The following is a 20,965-nucleotide window of genomic DNA, read 5'->3' as shown; positions in this document are numbered from 1 at the left end:
TGTATACCCATGACTGTGTCGCCACCCACAGCTGCAATCTGCTAAGTAAATTTACTAATAATGCTACATTGATTGGCCTAATCTCAAATAATAATGAGGCAGCCTACAGAGAAGTCATCATCCTGACACAGTGATGTCAAGAAATCAACCTCTCCCTAAATGTGCAAAATCAAAGGAGCTGGTTGTGGACTACAGGAGGAATGAGGACTGGCTAACCCAATTGACATCAATGGATCTGGGGTTGAGAGGGTGAACAGCTTTAAATTCCTCTGCATACACATCACCAAGGATCTCACATGGTCTGTACACACATGCTGTGTGGTGTAAAAGTCACAACAGTGCCTTTTTCACTTCAGACAATTGAAGAAGTTTGGTATGGACCCCCAGAATCTAAGGACTCTTAGAATCTAAGGACAGGGGTGCAACTGAAAGCATCCTGACTGGCTGCGTCACTGCCTGGTATGGGAACTGTACTTCCCTCAATCACAGAACTCTGCAAAGAGTGGTGTGGACAGACCAGCGCGCATCTGTAGATGTGAATTTCCAACTATTCAGGATATTTATAAAAACAGGTGAGTATTGGGGACCCGAGTCACCCCAACCACAAAGTGTTCCAGCTGCTACCATCGGGAAATGGTACCACAGCGTAAAAGCCAGGACCAACAGGCTCTGGGACAGCTTCTTCCACCAAGCCATCAGGCTGATTAATTCACGCTGATACAATTGTATTTCTATGTTATATTGACTGTCCTGTTGTACATACTGTTTATTATAAATTACTATAAATTGCAAATTATACATTTAGGCGGAAAAGAAATGTAAAGGTTTTTACTCCTCATGTGTATGAAGGATGTAAGTAATAAAATCAATTCAATTCAATTTAATGATACATAATAAAATAATAGTTGAGTAATGAACATTCACATTTGTAGAATAAGTCAGCAAAGAAACAGGGCCATCAGCCACCTTGTCCATGCCAACCAAGGTGCCCACCTAAGCTCGTCCCATTTGCCTGCATTTGGCCTGAAACCCTCTAAACCTCTCCTATCTATATAATCCAAACATCTCTGAGATGCCCTCATTGTACATGCTTTTACATCAATACATCAAAATGTTGAGATAATTTATTCAGCATCATTTTAATCAGACTTTCTAAAATACAGCACATTTCCTTTCTTAAGTGGTTGATTCCTGTCTCTTGGTATTTAGATCATAAAAGTTACATTTTGGCATTTTTCGCATGATGATGATGATGATAACATAAAAAGGCCACCCATTATTAATTCACATAATGTCACTCTAAAAGTAATTGATTTCAAATTATGGTGTTCATTGAATAATGGATTTCCATGAAATGATTGTGATTACTTTGCACGTGGGCAGCAATGACAACTGGCAGTAGGAACACGGCTGCACCAAATGGGTCTTGTTCTCCATTTATTACACCCCAGGATATCAGGTCAGGGCAACAGAAGCAGAATGTTCAGTACAAATCAGTTAAAAATACAACACACCATAAGCACAGGAATTAATCCTTGCTCTCCGAAAAGAGAAGCAGAAAACAGAGAACTGAGAAGAGTAGCAGATTGTTGACCCCAGATGGTCTGTGAAATATGAGGGAGACTTTAGCCTTCTTTCTTTGGCCATAAAAGTCTTCAATACAGTCATTGAATCTAACTCTTTCCAACAAACATTATCTTCTTCAGGAACAAATGACTAGCACCCACCCACATAGAAATCATGGGCATTCATGACACTAACTTGCATCTGGGCTTCTGCTGTGTTTTCCCAGTAAATAGACAGTGAATAGTTCAGTAATTGTACCATAGCTTCTTCTGTACTTTTCTAGAAGGTTCTCAGTTTTTCTGCAGCAGGTGTCAGGACACTTGAGGCTGCTTATTTAATAGATTTTTTTTAATCACTGGGGCGTTATCTTTTCAGTCTGAGTTAGGTTTTGAGATGAATACAACATCTATGTTCTCCGCTTTTCTTTTTTCATTCCTTGTTCTTATAACACTTAATAAAAAGGATGTACACAATAAGTTTTATGTTTCATTTTTGACTTCTGAACCTCTAGGTTGCAAAACCATCAGCATCCGACAACTCAAGTTAAGTTTAATTGTCATTCAGTCATATTTATGAATACAGCCAAAGGAAACAGTGTTCCTCTGGGGTCAAAGTGCAAAACACAGTACCAACTGTCACACACAGCACAAAGCACATAAAGCACATACAATTACAACAGTAGAAGCACATGCAGTCACTAAAAATATATATACGAGGGGTAATTGATAAGTTCATGGCCTAAGGTAGAAGGAGTCAATTTTAGAAAACCTAGCACATTTATTTTTCAACATAGTCCCCTCCTACATTTACACATTTAGTCCAGCGGTCATGGAGCATACAGATCTCTTCTTTGTAGAAGTTGACATCTTGGACCTCCAGAAGTGGTCTACAGCAGGGGTGATTGATAGGTTCATGGCCTAAGGTAGAAGGAGATGAATTATACAGCTCTCCTTACATGCACATGCAGTTAAATTCTTTGAGTGATTATGCAGAAAGTTTGAATTTATTAACTCATCTCAGAGGCCAGTCGCCAACACTGCAGGGACTCCAGTCCCTCTGTTCTGTCTCACATTGCCTTCAGCATCTCCCCACTCTGCCCCCCGAGTAGTTGCAAGAGGCAAAGCCTCAGCATGAGGGACTGGTCCACATTGCGACTGAGTCTACTCATCTTCCTGGCCATTGGTCATGCCAACGAACCAGTGAATCGGACTTGCAGTATTTCACATTATCAATGTTCACCAGGGTCCTGTAATCACAAGAAAAATGCCCAAGACAGTCATCTGCACCACTAGGTGGACTGTGCACCATCTCTGATGCAGAGTAGTAGACAGTAACATGGTACACAACGTCCAGTTCCACTGTTATCGAACCACTCACTAGTGGGGTAAACCTGCAGTACTTGATACTCTTGAGGATGCCCCCATGTCGGCTACCCCGCAGAATCTTAAATGGCCAGCTACATCATGGTCAACCCTCAGCTGGAGGGCAGAAGAAACGCTATAAGGATCAGATGAAGAATGCTTTAAGGAAGTGCGAGATCAGACCCGAGGAACTGGAGGGGGTTGCTGCTGACCGTATCACTTGGCGACAGCTCTGTCAGGACAGGGTTTGATTTCTGGAGATGGAAAGAACAACCAGAAGACAGAAGAAGAGAGCCAGGAGAAATGCAGCCATTGTTGCCATCACTACCACCACTACCACATATGCGTGTTCCACCTGCAACAGAACTTGTGGGTCCAGGATAGGACTGTATAGTCATCAAAGATCTCACTGTTAAAGAAGTGGACGTTGTTATTGGATTTCGATGAATGACCGAAGAAGAGAGAGATATTCTTAATATCCAGAGTTGAAAGGAGGTAAAAGATGAGCAATTTCACCTTCATTTGGACCCAGAGGGATCACTGTGATTGACTATGTTGTCATATTACTGGAAGGTGGTGGTTGACTAGCAACCATCAGACTGGTCTAATGATAAGGTTCCCCTTTAGAAGGTAAAATACTCTGTGCTTGACTGTCTTGTGAGAATGAGCATTTTGAGAATATGTTATGATATTAAGATGATATGCTTGTCGATCCAGTGCTCAATTAAGTTCAGTTGGAGCAAATATTAAAGAGTTTGCGGTCACTTTTAACAAGAGTGTGGGATGTTCTCACCATGTCCTCCAACATTCACGTTGCAAACTACCTTATCATTACTTACAGCTCTCTGTAGACGTTGGATGTAAAAACTAACATCCATATTTGCCTTCAAAAGAATTATTGTACTTCATTTGTAATTAGGGTTAATAAGTAAATTGTGACTTCTTTAGGAATGAGAAAGACACTTTCTGAATACAAGCCTTCCATTATTTCATAGCTGTCATAGCATAATTGTATATATAAAAGCTTTTGTTTCATAACCCAAGATATAAACAGTTAAATTTTTGCTGACACCTTCTTTTAGTTTTCCCCTTCATTGTACAATCTCTAAGCATTTAAAACACCTGAGTGATACCATTTAACAGCTAACAGTTGTTTTACAATATCTGTTTTAATAACCTGTTTAAAATTGGAGGTTTGGGTCTTTCAACAAATCAGAGAAACAAAAGCTTTGAAGATACTTCAAATGCCTTTCATTATCTATTTTCTTCCATCTAAGATTAGATTCCCTTATTAGGGGGAGAGAGAGCGAGGGAGAGGGAGAGGGAGAGGGAGAGGGAGGGAGGGAGGGAGAGAGAGAGAGAGAGAGAGAGAGAGAGAGAGAGAGAGAGAAAGAGAGAGAGCCTGTGGTACGTTGAATACCGGGTGAACGAGTAGTATCTGGGGTACTGCCAGTCTGTGTCTTTATTGATGCTTTGCTGCGTGTTTGAGTGCTTGGTGGGGGGCACCCATGCTTTTTTGCTGGTGGGATGGGGGGGGATCATTGCCTTGCTGCTGCTTGTGCATGGGTGGGGGAGCTGGGAGGCCTTGGGGGTTCTAATATTCAACTGTCATTTATTCCTTGGGGCACTCCTCTGTTTCCGTGGATGATTGCGAAGAAAAAGAATTTCAGGATGTATATTGTACACATTTCTCTGACAATTTTACTAACCAATCCCTCTATTTCTTTATCCAGGTCATTTATAAAAATCACAAAGAATAGGGGTCCCAGAACAAATCCCTGAGGCACACCACTGGTCTTCGACATCCATGCAGAATACGACCCATCTACAACCACTTTTTGCCTTCTGTGGACTAACCAATTTTTCATCCACAAAGCAAGGTCCCTTTGGATCCCATGCCTCCTTACTTTCTCAATAAGCCTTGAATGGGGTACGTTATCAAATGCCTTGCTGAAATCCATATGCACAACATCTACTGCTCTACCTTCATCAATGTGTTTAGTCTCATCCTCAAAAAATTAAATCAGGCTTGTAAGGCATGACCTGCCTTTCACAAAGCCATGCTGACTATTCCTAATCATATTATACTTCTCCAAATGTTCATAAATTCTGCCTCTCAGGATCATCTCCATCAACTTACCAACCACTGAAGTAAAAATCACAGTTCTATAATTTCCTTGGCTATCTCTACTCCCTGTCTTGAATAAGGAACAACATCTGCAACCCTCCAATCCTTTGGAAACTCTCCTGTTCCCATTGATAATGCAAAGATCATCACCAGAAGATCAGCAATCTCCTCCCTTGCCTCCCACAGTGTTCCTGAGGCACATCTCATCCGGTCCTGGTGACTTATCCAACTTGATGCTTTCCAAAGGCTCCAACCCATCCTCTTTCTTAATGTCCATATGCTCAAGCACTTTAGTCCTCTGTAATTCATCCCTACAATTGCCAAGGTCCTTTTCCGTGGTGAATACTGAAGCAAAATATTTATTAAGTACCTCTGCTATCTCCTCTGGTTCCATACACACTTTTCTACTGTCACATTTGATTGGTCCTATTCTGTCATATCTTATTCATTTGCTCAACACATACTTGTAGAATGCCTTGGGGTTTTCCTTAATCCTGTTCATCAACGTGTTCTCATGGCCCGTTCTGGCTCTCCTAATTTCATCCTTATGCTCCTTCCTGTTAGTCTTATAATCTTCTAGATCTCTAATATTTACCTAAATTTTTTGAAACTTTTGTAAGCTTTTCTTTTCTTCTTGACTAGATTTTCAACAGCCTTTGTACACCATGGTTCCTGTACACTACCACTCTTTGTCTGCCTCATTGTAAAGTACTCATGCAGAATGTCACACAAGTATCCCCTGAACATTTGCCACATTTCTGCCATACATTTCCCTGAGAACATCTGTTCCCAGTTTATGCTTCCAAGTTCCTGCCTGATATCTTCATATTTCCCCTTACTCCAATTAAACACTTTCCTAACTTGTCTGTTCTTATCCCTCTCCAATGCTATGGTAAAGGAAATAGAATTATGATCACTATCTCCAAAATGCTCTCCCACTGAGAGATCTGACACCTGACCAGGTTCATTTCCCAATCCCAGATCAAGTACAGCCTCTCCTCTTGTAGGCTTATCTACATACTGTGTCAGGAAACTTTCCTGAACACACCTAACAAATTCCACCCCATCTAAATCTCTTGTTCTAGGGAGCTATCAATCAATATTTGGGAGATTAAAATCTCCCACTACCACAATCAGGGATCTGTTCTGGGTTCCCTTCTCTTCGTGCTCTTTATAAATGACCTGGATGAGGAAGTGAAGGGATTAGTTAGTAAATTTGCTGATGACACAAAGGTTGGAGGTGTTGTGGATATTGTGGAGGGCTGTCAGAGGCTACAGTGGGACATCGATAGGGTGCAAAACTGAGCTGAGAAGTGGCAGATGGAGTTCAACCCAGATAAGTGTGAGTGGTTCATTTTAATAGGTCAAGTATGATCGCAAAGTATGGTATTAAAGTTAGGACTCTTCGCAGTGTGGAAGATCAGAGGGATCTTAGGGTCCAAGTCTATAGGACACTCAAATCTGCTGCGCGGCTTAACTGTGTGGTTAAGAAGGCATATGGTGCATTGGCCTTCATCAGCTGTGGGATTGTATTTAAGAGCTGAGACATAATGTTACAGCTATATGGGACCCTGGTCAGACCCCACTTGGAGTACTGTGCTGAGATCTGGTCACTTCACTATACAGGAAGGAAGTGGAAACTATAGAAAGGGTGCAGAGGAGATTTACAAGGATGTTGCCTGAATTGGGGAGCATGCCCTGTGAGAATAGGTTGAGTGAATTTGTCCTTTTCTCCTTGAAGTGATGGAGGATGAGAGGTGACCTGATAGAAGTGTATAAGATAATGAGAGGCTTTGATCCTGTGGATAGTCAGAGGCTTTTTCCCAGGGTTGAAACAGCTGACATGAGAGGGCACAGTTTTAAGGTGCTTGGAAGCAGGTAGAGAGGAGATGTCAGGGGTAATTTTTTTACGCAGAGAGTGCTGAGTGCGTGAAATGGTCTGCCGGCGATGGTGGGGGAGGCACATACGATGGGGTCTTTCAAGAGTCTCCTGGATAGGTACATGGAGCTGAGAAAAAGAGAGGACTATGGGTAGCCCTGGGTCATTTCTAAAGAAAGGACATGTTCAGCACAGCATCATGGGCTGAAGGGCCTGTATTTTGCTGTAGGCTTTCTATGTTTTCATATTACACGTACCTCTTAAAAGAGAGATAAATTGATCATCATACTTGTGTGAAAATTTTGAAAGCTTTGCATGGGAAGAAATAAGATGGACAATATTGGTTTTATTTATTGAATTTTTCCATTTGTGTGCTGATCATATAGTCGATTGGAAAATCAGGATAATTTAAAGACCTAGTACTGATCAATTGAAACATGGATTGGATGTAAGGTAAAAATAATTGCCACAAATTTTCCCCTACCTCAACTCTACTCTCAGTGACAGGCCACTTTAAAAATTGCCTATGAAATTATTCTAGGCGCCTGAGGATCTGCTCAGACTGGGATTTTTAGGATCTGTTTATTGCATCTGCTTTGCTGGTGATGGAGAGCATGCATAAAATGTAGAAACAAGAGTAAAGATATATGCAAAGTGATAACTGTTCAATTTGCTCCTTAGGTGCTGCCTGAACCCCTGAGTTCCTCCAGCATCTTGTATGTTGCTATGTATAGAATGTACCTCAGTAGGAGTGACTAATGTACACTTTAACTTTGCAAAAATATGTTGATCTTTCAATGTACTTGCTGTTAAAGTTCATGAAGCTTCATGTTCTGAACACCAAAGCTTTTGACTTCATTTGTGCCTGCTTTAGGTGACAGTTGTGAATCACAAATCATGGCTTCATACCCAACCAGAGATTTCTGCATAAAATCAGGACTAACATTTCAATGTAATCATGAGTCATATGCCATTAAAGATGCTGCCCTAAAAATTCTTTCTCACAATGCTAAACAGTTCTGTGCAGTTGAAAGTAGACTTATTCTGGAGTAAGGCAAAATAGTTCTCAGTTCTGAGCCTCTTACCTCAAGGAGGGCACTAAGCTGAAATACAACAATGCAATTTACTCCATGTTTTGATTGAGGTATGATAAAGCAATGCAAATCTGAATCTGAATTATTTGTTCCCAAGGACTCAGAGGGATCAGGAAGAACAGTTGGATGATAGAACTCAAATTCCCAAATTTTGGGGAATCCTACAATAGTAACATAAGACTCTTCCATATGATGTCACCAACGAAGCAATCCTGATAGTCACCTCAAAAATGATATTCCACCTCACCTGTCCAAACAACCATAGATCTAATTTGCTAGTTGAACAAGATTTTAAGGTTGACTCTTTTCCATAAATGCTGCCAGGCCTGCTGAGTTCCTCCAGTATTTTGTTTGTGTTGATAAGATTTTACCAATAGCCTTTCCCCTGAACTACAAGGGACAAAATTCAACCTGTGTGTTTTTTGCACTCAACAACACTCAAAAGGGGCACTGTGTGTGTTCTACATAAATTTCACACTTCATATAGCACCTTCCTTATATCTTCAATTACTTTTCTGCACTTTAAACCATTGAGTTTTATCTGAATTATTTTATTGGTTAACATGGAGATAGGTCATAGACACTAGAATTGTTATAGGCAGTCATGATCATCAGGTGCCGGAAGCCAGAGTAGGGAAGCATCATCTAACACCTTGCCTAGAGATTATAGAAATACACATCAGAGCTGGACTTCTCTCCATTTAATATCAGAGATCTGAAGTACATGCTCACATGTGCATTGACTATCTTGGCCTTGCATGGCAAGGTGACACTTTCCTGACCTCAGGATCAGATCTGAATGATGCTGATCTCTGGCACATCCTGCAGTTCACTGCTCGTCGCTTTATTAGGGTGGACACTCAGGTACTATATTCTAGGAATGAAAATGGTTTTTCTGTCAATGGAGGGAGATAATGGGGCACAACCGGAATTTGCTACTATTGTAGAATTCCCCATAGTTCAGGAATTTATTGACTCCTCATAGAACGATATACAGGTGTTGTCTGGCTGATGTCCGGGATGTTTCTCAGTTCTCATTTGAGTTCTATTCTGCAACTTCCCATCCTAATCCCTCTATGAATGCAGAGCCAGCAGAAGCTCCAAAGATCTCATCCCTGGGAGAGGGATGAACGTTGAAGATGGGCTACACCTGAGGAATCTGAAAGTTCTAGACCAGGACAGAGGACTCTGATGAGCTGCGGTCAGTGGCCTATGCTCCAGTAGGCGAGATGGCTTAAAAAGAAAAAAAAAACATTTAAACATACAGTAAAATTCATCTTTGGCATTAATAATCTACAGAACTTAGGGATTTGCTGTAGGAAGCCCATAAGTGTCACCACTCATTCCAGATCAATATTGCATGCCCACATGCTTGGCAGAACACAGCAAAACAAAATACAACAAGGAAGGAAACAACAACAGCAAATCACACCCCTTTCTTCCCTCCCATACTCCCTACCACCCATCTACGCACACACAAGGACATTTCTCCAACTTGAGAACAGGCCTCCCACCTCCAATCTCCAGGCTGCACTTTGACTTCTCGAGTTTGAATTGACCTTTGGACTCCAATCTTTGGCTTTGACCTTCATCACCCATCCAGGTCGCTCACCATCTAGACTTTTTCTACCCACACTGAGCTTTCTCTATAACTGTAACATTATATTCTGCATTCTGTTTATTTTTTCTTCCTTCTGTATCATCTCGTATGTACTATGTATAGATGGCATTAATAAAAAGGTTTCCTCTGTACTTCAGTACATGTGACAGTAAACCAAATATCAATCATTACAGCATATATTCTTGAAACATCACCATTGCCTAGTGGCTGAAAAATGATTTGTGCAGCTACCAAACTCACAACTATGAGTCTAAATGCAGTTCGGTGAATGATCTTGCAACAGGTAAATAAATGCCAAAAGTGAATCAGCATGGAACCCCACAAGACTCTCCTGAGTTGAAGTTTGCAAGTTTTGTAAGAATTCTAAGAGCAATGACATTGTCTTTTTTATTGCAAATAAAAAGTAGGGAACAAATTTCTAAGCTGCTGTCCTTTACATTGAATGTTAATGCATTCAGGAAAATGAATAAAATTCAGTGACAATATTTGAAGAGGGGAATATGAAAGCTAATATCTCTGCTCCAACATCAATAAATAATATTGGCTTGGAAAATTATTGGTGCTTGCAAAGGCATGTTAAACATCTGGTATATACCAGGACAACAAATGGTTCTTTGAGAGACAGTTACTGTATGGTTTCTTTGCATATGAAGCTCACGCTGCTACGTGCACTCAGATTTAAAACATTTAAAGAGTTTGAAGTTCTCTTACAAAATCTGAGAAAATAAGTAGTCTGTGTCTTGGGTTGTGGGTACATTGAGCATGGGGGAATGATTTAGGAACAGTGGGTGTGCAAGGGGAGGGGGGTTAATTGGAAGTGTGATTGGGAGTGGTGATTAATGATTACTAACTAGATTGATGCTGTCAATTTTGCACTTGGATTGTGATCGGGTATTAGAGGATTTTGACTTCAAGTTTACTCTTGAGCATACTATTCTCATGCGCCATGGAAATTAGCTTTTTACAGTGACAGTACTGTACATTACAAACATGACAAACATAAATTACATAAATCTAAATTAGCATAAATTATATATACACTACCATAAGCAAATATTTAATAACATTAGTGCAAGTAGGTGGGAATATGAGGTTGAATTAGCATTTTTCAGGTCAGTTTAAGAAACTAATGGCAGTGGTGAAGAAATTGTTGTTAAACCTTGAGATCCAAATCTTCAGGTTCTTATACATCCTACCTGATAGAAGTATTGAGAGGAAGGTATAGCCCAGTAGGAGGGGGCCCCTTAATGATGGATTTTGCCTTCTTATGGCATCGCCTCTTGTAGATGTCCTCAATCACTAAGAGAGCTATACTCACAATGGAACTGGCTGATTCCACCACTATCCATAGCCTCCTGAGCTCCTGTGCAATGCATTTTACATACCAGACCATCAGGCAACTAGTCAAAATGCTGTCCACCATAGAAATTTATCAGAGTCTTCAAAGACATGCCAAATCTCTTTAAACTTTGAAGAAAGTAGAGATGCCTTCTTCATGGTTGCATTTATGTGCTGGGCTCAATATAGCTCCTTTGAGATGTTGATAGCAGGAACTTGAAGCTGCTCACCCTTTCTATCACCTTCTATGCAGACTGGTGCTTGTTCACCCGACTCCCCTTCCTGAAGATCACAATCATTCCCTTGCTAATGTTAAGTGCAAGGATGTTATTGCAGAACGACTCTGCCAGTTGATCTATCTCACTCCTGTTGGCCTCCTTGCCACTGTCTGTGATTCTGTCAACAACGATGGTGTCATCAGTGAAACCACAGGTAATTCTCAAAGCGCAACATTGTCACACTCCACAAGCTGGGATATGTTCACCACACTGAAGGGCACTGAGGCAAGCTTGGCCAGTATGCAAAGACACTAAAAAAAATGAAGGAAAACATGTCAGTTCATTTTCTATGGGCCATTTGTGCAACAGGGAAGTTACAGCATTTTTTTTCTGATGAAAACACTTGTGATTGGATGCTACTTAGGATATTTGGAAATCAGTATTCAAAGTCATACAGATGGCTGGCTGGAAGAAAGTCTGGGGACTTTGCGCTCTATGAGTATATTCTCAAATTTGGTACAAGTCATGGGAATGAAGCAAAATCTGAAACAAAAAATAGAACATGCCAGAAGAACCCAACCAATCAAGCAGCTTCTGTGGATAGAGAAAAGCATTCAGTTTTTTTTTCAGCAATCCCTCCTCAGATCCATTCATGTTTTTGAAAGACATTTGCTTGCAAAGTACGCATTGAGCTAAGCAATCAAATTTCTAAATCCTTATCAAATTATTTATCATTTTGTTGGTACTGAAACCATTACTATACACAAATTAACTATCACATTTCTTGCATTGCTGCATAACTATTCTCTCGATGTATTCAATTTGCTGTGAAATACAATAAACGTGTAGAATAACTTGTAGAATAAACGTGTAGATAAACTTGTATTTATGCATGTCTCTCTTTATTCTGATCTCACATTTTTCCCCAATAGAATCGAATTATCGAATCTTTTATTGGGAAGGTCAGATTGCAAATCTTAATTAGTTCTCAGGGCATCCCAGTGCAGCACACTGCAGCGGTTTGGACTGTGGCGCAAAATTCTCATGGAGAGAGATCTTCATTGAGTTCAGCAACAGAATGGAAACTTATTGCAGTTCCATTAGTTACACTGCAAAATCTGGGGTCTAAACTTGTGATAACTTAGATCTTTTGCTCCACTGAGTTCAATGGAGAAGAACCACTATAGCAAAAACAGCCAAGTTTCAAGTAATTTACATTTTTTAATTAGTTGTGTTAATTTAAATGTATTTAATTTTTAATGCAATTGCATTTAATTGTTTTAAGTGTTTTCATGTTTATGTTTTTATATTAAAATTGATTACATTTTTAATTTAAAATGAATTATTTGTCTTCATTTTTCAATGAAATGATTAAATTTTAATAATGCTTGAATGTATTTAGTTGTTTGTAAATGTCAGAAACCCTGTGGCAGCTCTGACAGTGTGGGGATGTGGGTTAATGAACTGTGAAGGCACCTGAGTATGCAGGCCTGCCCTTTAAGGGAGGAAAGCCCTGAAGTAGATGGGACCTCGCCTACCAGGAGCTGACCTCAGAAGTCAAGTGCAAGGAAGTGGGCAAGGGGGTGGGGTGTGTACAGAACAGAACAGGAATACTCTATGGGCACCATTCCCATTGGTTATTCAGAATGGAAACCTGGAAGATCCTCACAAAACTTCTAATGGATTGCACGTTCTCTGTTCTTCATTGTCATTTCTTATTTTTTACATGACACTGAGGACACCAATTTTGTGCATGAATTATATCCCTTCAGGCTCAAGACACTTACAACCACAGCTGATTTAACACATTCTTCTTCCTAATGAACCATACGTAACTGATCTACAAGTACACCATAGTTCCCAATCTGCAGAAAGAGAAAGTCCTGCAATTTGTGAATGGAAGTACTTTCAGAGGTGGGAAGTGACAGAAGACAAACAAGGCCTTCTTTACTTGTGAGCTGGCAGTGTGCTGACCCAGGTCTGATCCTAACCTTTGGTCCTGGTTGTGTGGAGCTTGCATGTTCTCTCTGTAACTACATGAGTTCCTCACAGGTGCTCTGGTTTCTGCTCACATCCCAAACTACTGTTTAGTGTATTGAAAACTGCAGATTACCCCTTATATAGATGGGTAGGAGGTAAAAGAATCATGCTGGAGGTTGAGGGAGAAAAGGAAATAAGTAGGGAGGTGGGACTGATTAGATTGTTCTGACAGCTATCAGGGACACAATAGGCTGAATGGCCTCCTTCTCTTCTCTGAGATGAGAAACCCCAACCCTAACCCCAATAGCAGAGAAATGGTGTGTGCATCACTTCAGGAGCCATCTGTCAAGGAACACCAACTGCAGACAGGCTTACAATACTATATCACGTCTCTGATCACAGTCACTATGAGTTCATCTCTCTGTGAGGAGTACCAATGCTGGAATGAATAATTCTCCATCCTTTTCTCCTTTCAGGCCTGGATATTCAACAAAAACTACAAAACAAAAGTGCTGTTTTTACACTGTGGGGCAATTTTAGTGACTTTTTTAGGTAGGTTAGTTAGTGTCAGTCACTGCCATCATCTCTCAGTTCTCAACATGACTTTTATGCTTCCAGTGACACTCACACAAAATGGCTTTTAAAAAAAAACACAAGCTCAAATTTGATATTAGTGAAATCCATTGATAAATGACGGTCCTTTTTAACTCATGGAAGATTCAACTTTCACTGGTGCTGAGCACCTAAAAAACAGCATTACCTAGAGAGGGTAATCACACTAGAGCATCGTTCACAGGCAGACCGTGGCACACCAGTCTGTCTGCTCACTCTGCACACTGCACACATTCAACAATCAACTGTCCCTCTATCGTCAACACTTTGTTGCAAGCAGAGCTGACTTACCATAGAGGTGTGACAATCAATCCACAAAGAATGGCAGAGAACTTCATCTGAAATTTCCCAGGCACCCAATGGGGAAGACTTGGCTTGTAGTCTGGACAAAATCATCATCTAGCACTCTGCCACCCATAGCTTACAGGGACCACACTCTTAACTACGGTTCATGGAGCAGGAGTGTCGACACAGGCAACAGTTCCACGTGTTAATATTCACTGAAACCTATGACCTTGTAAAACTTAAAATGCAAACCTGCTCCTTCAAAGGCAAGGTCACCCTCACTTCCCAGCTTCAGCTCACTGCTGCTGAGCTGTGCCTTGTATCACAGATCACTGCTCACTGTTGTGCTAAAGAAGTTACTACCTTTGCTACTGCAGAAAAAGAGGTTAAGGAGTTAAGGAGTTAACCATTGACTTTAACCATTAACCATTAACTCCTTAACCATTGACTATTCTTTCAGTGCATGGAACTAGGTAGGCCAGGCACATGCTCTTATCGACACTGTAAACATCCCCGAGAGGGAAAAATGCAATGGCATAGTTGTGCAGCAGTTAGTTCTGCTGCCTCTCGGCTCCAGAGAGCCGGGTTCAATCCTGATCCTGGCATAGGTTTCCTCTATTTGCTCTAGTTCCTCCAAAATCCCAAAGGTGTGTTGGAAGACTAACTTGTTACTATAGTCTCTCCTCAGTGCAGTTTAATGGCAAACAGAATCTAAGGGGTGTTTCTGTACTCTATGAGAAAATGATAAGTGCCAGACTTACAGGAATGTAGAGAGTTGGGAGGTGCAATTTCTCACCTGGCATAGACTGATGTGTTGATTGGCTTCTTTCTGTCAACACACAAAATGCTGTGTTTCACCATCATTTTGTGTGTGTTGCTTGAATTTCTAGCATCTGCGGATTTCCTGATGTTGGCCTCTTTCTGTATTGCTTTAAGATATAAAATGTATCCATTTGAGTTTGCATTCACAATGCACAAAGACTCCTTAACCAAAAGCAATTTTTCTCAATGTCCAGTTAGCTGCAGAGCATTAGGAGACCATTCTAATGCTCAAGGTGGACCATCCCAGTTGGGTACACAATGTACACAACTCATTCTTTCGCAGGCAGTCACAGCCGTAACTCATCTTTCAGAGGCCATGATGTCCTGACAGAACTAAAAGAACTAGTGGAGGTCACAACAGGTGTACTAGTTTGAAACTTTGGTCTCTGTGTCTCGGACAGCACTCTGCAGTACTCATCAGGATACCATTCTTTCCTGTGGTTTCACTTACCTTGTATAATTCGGCCTTTAGACAAGCTCAGCATTTCTGCTGAGAAAGAAGAGGAGATCTGCAGCTACCAGCAGGATTAGCAAGGTGCTCAGGAGCCACAGCAAGGAAAATCTGTGCAAGGAGCTACCCTATTCACACTCTCATCAGCAAGTACCAAATCAGGCTACCACTGAGAGAACACCTTTTTGAATGTGCTTGATCCTGGAATGATTATCATAGATACACGATATCTAGCTCTTTCCTGCAAACCCATTTGCAAATAATTCATACATGTGTAGGGTTATATAAACTACTATTTTGTTATTAGTTGTTAGTATCTGTGATCTATCTATAATGCTGCATACATTATTAATATGTCCAAGGAAGCTGCTTGCCTTAAAATGGACATAGCCTATCTTTCTCAGCATTAGCAAGCTGAGCAAATTCAGTTCTCACTCTCCACTGGCCATTATAGCAAGAGCTTACTCAGAGCAAAAGATGTATCAGTTAATAAATCTATAATGTCATCATACTGAAGCTTTGTACAAACCTGAATGTAATTCTCTATTAACCATACGCTGCCTTCATTACTCATACCCAGTGCTTACTGCATCTTGAATTAATCTCAGCAGTGACTGAATACCATTATGGCAATTTATGAGTCTTACAACCGCTCATTAAATGGGCTACTTAAGACCACTTGGAGTTAACTAAGGAATAGGCAACAATCACACACAAATGGATACTTGGGAAGAGAATAAAACAAAGTAGCAGAGATGTTCAATGAGGTCAGAAGGACACTTAAATATTTCCTTTTGATTCATTGGATATCTCAACAGAAGTTGCAAATACTTATTGTTTCTGTTTATCAAGAAATACACTCACTGGCTTGCAGTCCCAGTTGATATTGCAGACAAGCCTCCAGTATGGTAACCTATGTACAGCTGTGACCCTAACAACAGTCTGACAATCACAGTCAGGTCCTAACAATTCTCTGAGCCTCTGTGAAAGAAACACAACTTTGGAATTGTGCTTCAAGCAGATATTCCCATCCCTGTCTTTCTGAGAATTTTCTTGCCCCAAAACAGATATTTCATAAACTGTAAACAAGAAGCATGGACTGCCCAGCTCATGTTTTGTACCTTGTAGTGGTCATTACAATATAGAGATCGTCCTTGCCTTTCCAAAAGGATTTCAGACTACTGCGTACTCACTCTGTCTATGAGTTCAATCTTGTCATGGTTTTGTTTTGGCTTCTCGAGAGCACCCTGCTCAAAGAGTTCAATGTAAGTCTTTGTATTGTTCATTTACTCTTATTACTAACATTCAGTCAATATGGAGTGAGGGATCTCAGCAAAAATAGGCTGCTTCTGCTGGCATTGTTTGCCCACAGATATAAGGTTTCATGAAGGTATAATTCCTCATGAATTAGCACCTGGTTAAGGCTCAACTCATAGTAACCTCCTGTGAATGATTCTAAAAGGATTATCAGAGGAATGGGTAAAAATTGCAAGAAAGGGACTTCATCCCCCTGCACAACATGATGACAGGCTCCATCTCGTTTCCATTTACGTTGGCATTTATCTTATACTCTGCAGCAGTGATAGCTGCACAAACACTCCAATATATTGAGCTAACTTAACTTGGATATGTAAGAGTAAGGAAATAAATGATAAAAAGTCATGACTGGAATCCACAGTCAGATAAATTACAAAGCTGCTTTCAACATGAGCTGAACAAATGGATAAACAACAAATTTAATAAGGAAAATCTTTTGACTAGAAATGCAAACTACTCTACCAATGAATCAAAACACACTCACTATTAATGCCTCTTAGCTTTTGTTACTTACTATGTGTGTTTGGAAAATCTAGCCCTGTGGCATGGAACTTCTGTTTGGAAGGCTGTCTCTCTCGTCGGCTGTGAGATATGGAGGTTCTTCCAGGATACCCATAACAAACCTGTGTCTGATCAGTTCCAACCTCAGAGGAATGTATTTACATGCTTGGTTTTGGTGCACTAGTGAGCATTGTGCCTGAAAGCCAGAGACTGCAAGACAGATGATGGAAGACCCTGTTCCTAAATTCTCAACAGGATTCCCGTATTACTGGTCAATGAAAATTGCACAACTGCCACCATGCCTCCCAGGAAGTTACCAGGGCCAGCAGCCAGACTTTGAAACATGGCTGTGGGCTCTTTGATAGCACCATTGGTGTCACACGGAGCACCAGGGTTCAGTCACTGGGAGTAAGTCTTCTCTTGGTGCAGGATTGGCAGAGCTCTGGAAGCCAGACCATTCTTCAGAAACCAAATCCTATAGCCACTGGCATTGCTGTTGTGTGTACAAGACAACAAGTCATTCCTAAATGTGAGAAAATGTTCTCCTGACTGCATCAACTCATGAGGGAATAAAGACACACTCCTTCGCTACCCTCATCATATCATACAGCCAGTCTGAGCAATCAGGCAAGGCTTCAAACATTAAAGAATACCTCCTCAAGAACCCTCTCCAAAATATTTATGATTCTGAACCTTCAGTGCCTGTTTATTGGCAATGAGTTTAGGGATAGTTCTGATCATCCTGAGACGAGTTGGGTAGACTTCATATCTGCCCCTTGGCTTTACAGCAGTATCTTTGTATGTATTTATGTACCTTGGGATGGTCTCTTTTATCTGAACTGGGCTACCATACTGGTTGGAAAAAATAACTGAATGCAAGTGATTTGTTTGGTTTTATTAATTATTTTAAATGTTATTGATTTCAATTAATTTCAGGAGGATGTACCCACAAGAAAGCATCCAGTCCAGATGGGGTACCTGGCCAGGTACTAAAGACCTGTGCTGATCAACTGGCTGGAGTGTCACTGAGATCTTCAACCTCTCACTTTGCAAGTCTGAGGTACCCATCTTCAAGTAGGCTTCAAGTATACTGGTGCCCAAGAAGAACATGGTAGTCTAAATCAATGACTATCATCCAGTATCATTTACGTCCACTGTGATGGAGTACTTTGCGAGATTGGATCCACTCCAATTTGCCTACCAGCACAACAGATCAAAAGCAGATGCCATTTCATTGGCTCTTCACTCAACATCTGAACGGTGCATACATCAATATGCTCTTCATTGACTGCAGCTCGTCATGTAAAACTATCATTCCTTAAAAGCTAATCAATAAGTTCCAAGACCTTGACCTCAATACTTCCTTGTGCAACTGGGTCCTGTGTTTCCTCCCAGTCATTTTGAATTGGCTACATCATCTCCTCCACAATCACCATCAGCACAGGTGCACCACAAGGCTGTGTGGTTAACCCACTGTTCTACCCTCTTTATACTTAAGACTGTGAGGCTGTGCACAGCTCCATTGTCATTGGCCAAATAAAGGCAATGACAAATCAGCATACAGGAGGGGGATTGAAAATCTGGCTGAGTTGCATCACAGTAACAACACTCGCTCAATGCCAAAAAGACCAAGGAGCTGATTGTTGACTGCAGGAGAAGAAAGCCAGTGGTTCATGAGTCAGTTCTCATTGGGGGTTCAGAGACGTAGAGGGTCAGCAACTTTAAGGTCCTCAGATTTATAATTTCAGTGGATCAGTCCTGGGTCCAGCACTGAAGTGTCATTACAAAGAAAGCATGGCAGTGTCTATACTTTCTTAGGAGTTTGTGTAGACTTGACATGTCATCTAAAATTTTGAGAAGCTCCTATAGTTGTGCAGTGGAGAGTATTGTGACTGGTTGCAATCCAGCCTGGTATGAAAACACCAGGGCCCTTGAATGGAAAATCCTATAAAAAGTAATGGATGTAGCCAAGAGCTCTCCCAACCATTGACCACATCTACATGGAGGCTTATCACAGGAAAGTAGCATACTTATTCAAGGACCCCACCATCTAGGCCATGTTTTCTTGTTATTGCTGCCATCAGTAAGGAGGTACAGGAGCCATGCAACCAAGTTCAGGAACAGTTATCTCCCTACATACCTCTTATACATCAGGGTCTTGAATATGATTGGATAGCATCTATCAACTTCACTCATCCCAACACTGAACTGAACACACCCTACTGACTCACTTTCTAGGACTCTTCATCTCATTCTCAATAATTATTGCTTATTTATTTATTGTTATTACTACCTTTCTTTTTGTATTTGCAGTTTGCTGCCTTTGCAGATTGGTTATTTGTCAGGCTTGTGTGCATTCTTTTATTGATTCTATTCTGTTTCTTTGTATTTTCTGTGCATGAAAATTATTCTTGGGGTTGTAAATGGTGACATACATGCACCTTGATATTAAATTTACTTTGAACTTTGAACAATGAACATTGACTAGTTCCAGAGGTTGCAGCCTCATAACAGAATGACATCGCTTTTGACCAGAGATGAGGAGGAACTTATTTAGTGAGAGGGTAGTGAATCTATGGAATTCATTGCCACAGATGCTGTGGAGTCAAAGTCATTGGGTATACTTAATGAGGAGGATGATAGGTACTTCATTAGTAAGGGTATCAAAGGCTATAGGGAGAAGGCAGGAGAACGGGGTTGAGATAGAAAATAAATCAGCCATGCTGGAATGTCAGAGCAGACCTGATAAGCCAAATGGCCTAAAATATCTGCTCTTATGTCTTATGATTTTATGAGAAGCAGCTCAATAATATATTGAACAATCTGTTCTTTTCATATACTGCAGTTATGTTGAACTTTAATCAAATAACAGCCTAACAATCAAATCTCTTGAAGCTTGTGGCTCTGTGTGATTATTCCAAAACAATGGTTCATTTTAACTGGCAATGAAAGGAAGGAGGTATTTTATCACATTGGCTGGCCTAATCACTTTACAGCACTAGCGATGTCCAATCAGGGTTCAATTTCCACCACTGTCTTTCAGGAGTATGGATATTCTCCCTGTGAAAGTGTGGGTTTCCATTGAGTGCTCCAGTTTTCTCCCACATCTCAACACTGTATAGTTAGTTAGTTTACATGAGTTGTTGTCATGCCATATTGATTGTAGAAAGAAGCGTAGCAACTATTGCATTTCACTGTATGTTTTGATGTACTTGTGACAAATAAAACTAATATTTATAATTTTTTTTATCTTTTAGCTCACTTCTCACAGGACTGACAAAGAATATCCATACCAGAAGGTAGATTCTGGTGTAGAAACTTATCTGGTTGAGAAATGCAGTAGGATCATGGGCTGAGATTGAATAGGCAGACAAAATACACCAAATAAGTAGCAAAACAAGGCCACTCAGCCCTTCAAGCCTGAGTCAATATTGAATATATAATCTGAAGTGACCTCCACTGGTGCCAACTCCTCTTTGATGCCTGCACTCCATAACCCTCAATTCCACAATCATTCAAATATTTATCAATATCCTCCTTTAAGTATATCTGATGACTGGGGCTCTATCAGCCACAAGGACACAAAATTCTTTAAGGGAGGAAATTTCTATCTGCCTCAGTATCAAATATCTGGACCCTTATCTTATCACATATCCTTTTGTTTGTGATGTTCCCTCTAATGTACGCATCTCAGCATCTCTCCTGTCAGCCCCCCTTATGATCTTATTGCTTGGCATGTCAGCCCTCATTCTTCTAAAGTACAAGCAGTAGAACTCAAAACTATCTAATCTC

The 20,965-nt window shown here is 40.6% G+C and overlaps 1 long non-coding RNA gene across 2 annotated transcripts; it reads right to left on the bottom strand.

The window, feature by feature from the left end:
- Positions 1-1,424: 1,424 nt before the first annotated feature.
- LOC132406243 (uncharacterized) lies at positions 1,425-14,404 on the bottom strand. Of its 2 annotated transcripts, XR_009516106.1 has the most exons (3): positions 14,089-14,385; positions 10,846-11,516; positions 1,425-2,812 (listed from the first exon to the last, which is right to left on the bottom strand). It is a non-coding gene; the product is annotated as an uncharacterized LOC132406243 (long non-coding RNA). The 2 variants fall into 2 exon arrangements; XR_009516105.1 differs by having other exon boundaries at positions 1,425-11,516; positions 14,089-14,404.
- Positions 14,405-20,965: the final 6,561 nt, after the last annotated feature.

This window comes from Hypanus sabinus, chromosome 16 (genome assembly GCF_030144855.1).
Source record: "Hypanus sabinus isolate sHypSab1 chromosome 16, sHypSab1.hap1, whole genome shotgun sequence".
Classification (NCBI taxonomy): Eukaryota; Metazoa; Chordata; class Chondrichthyes; order Myliobatiformes; family Dasyatidae; genus Hypanus; species Hypanus sabinus.
The sequence above is the reverse complement of the archived record's forward strand: the minus strand, read 5'-3'. Positions and strand labels throughout refer to the sequence as shown.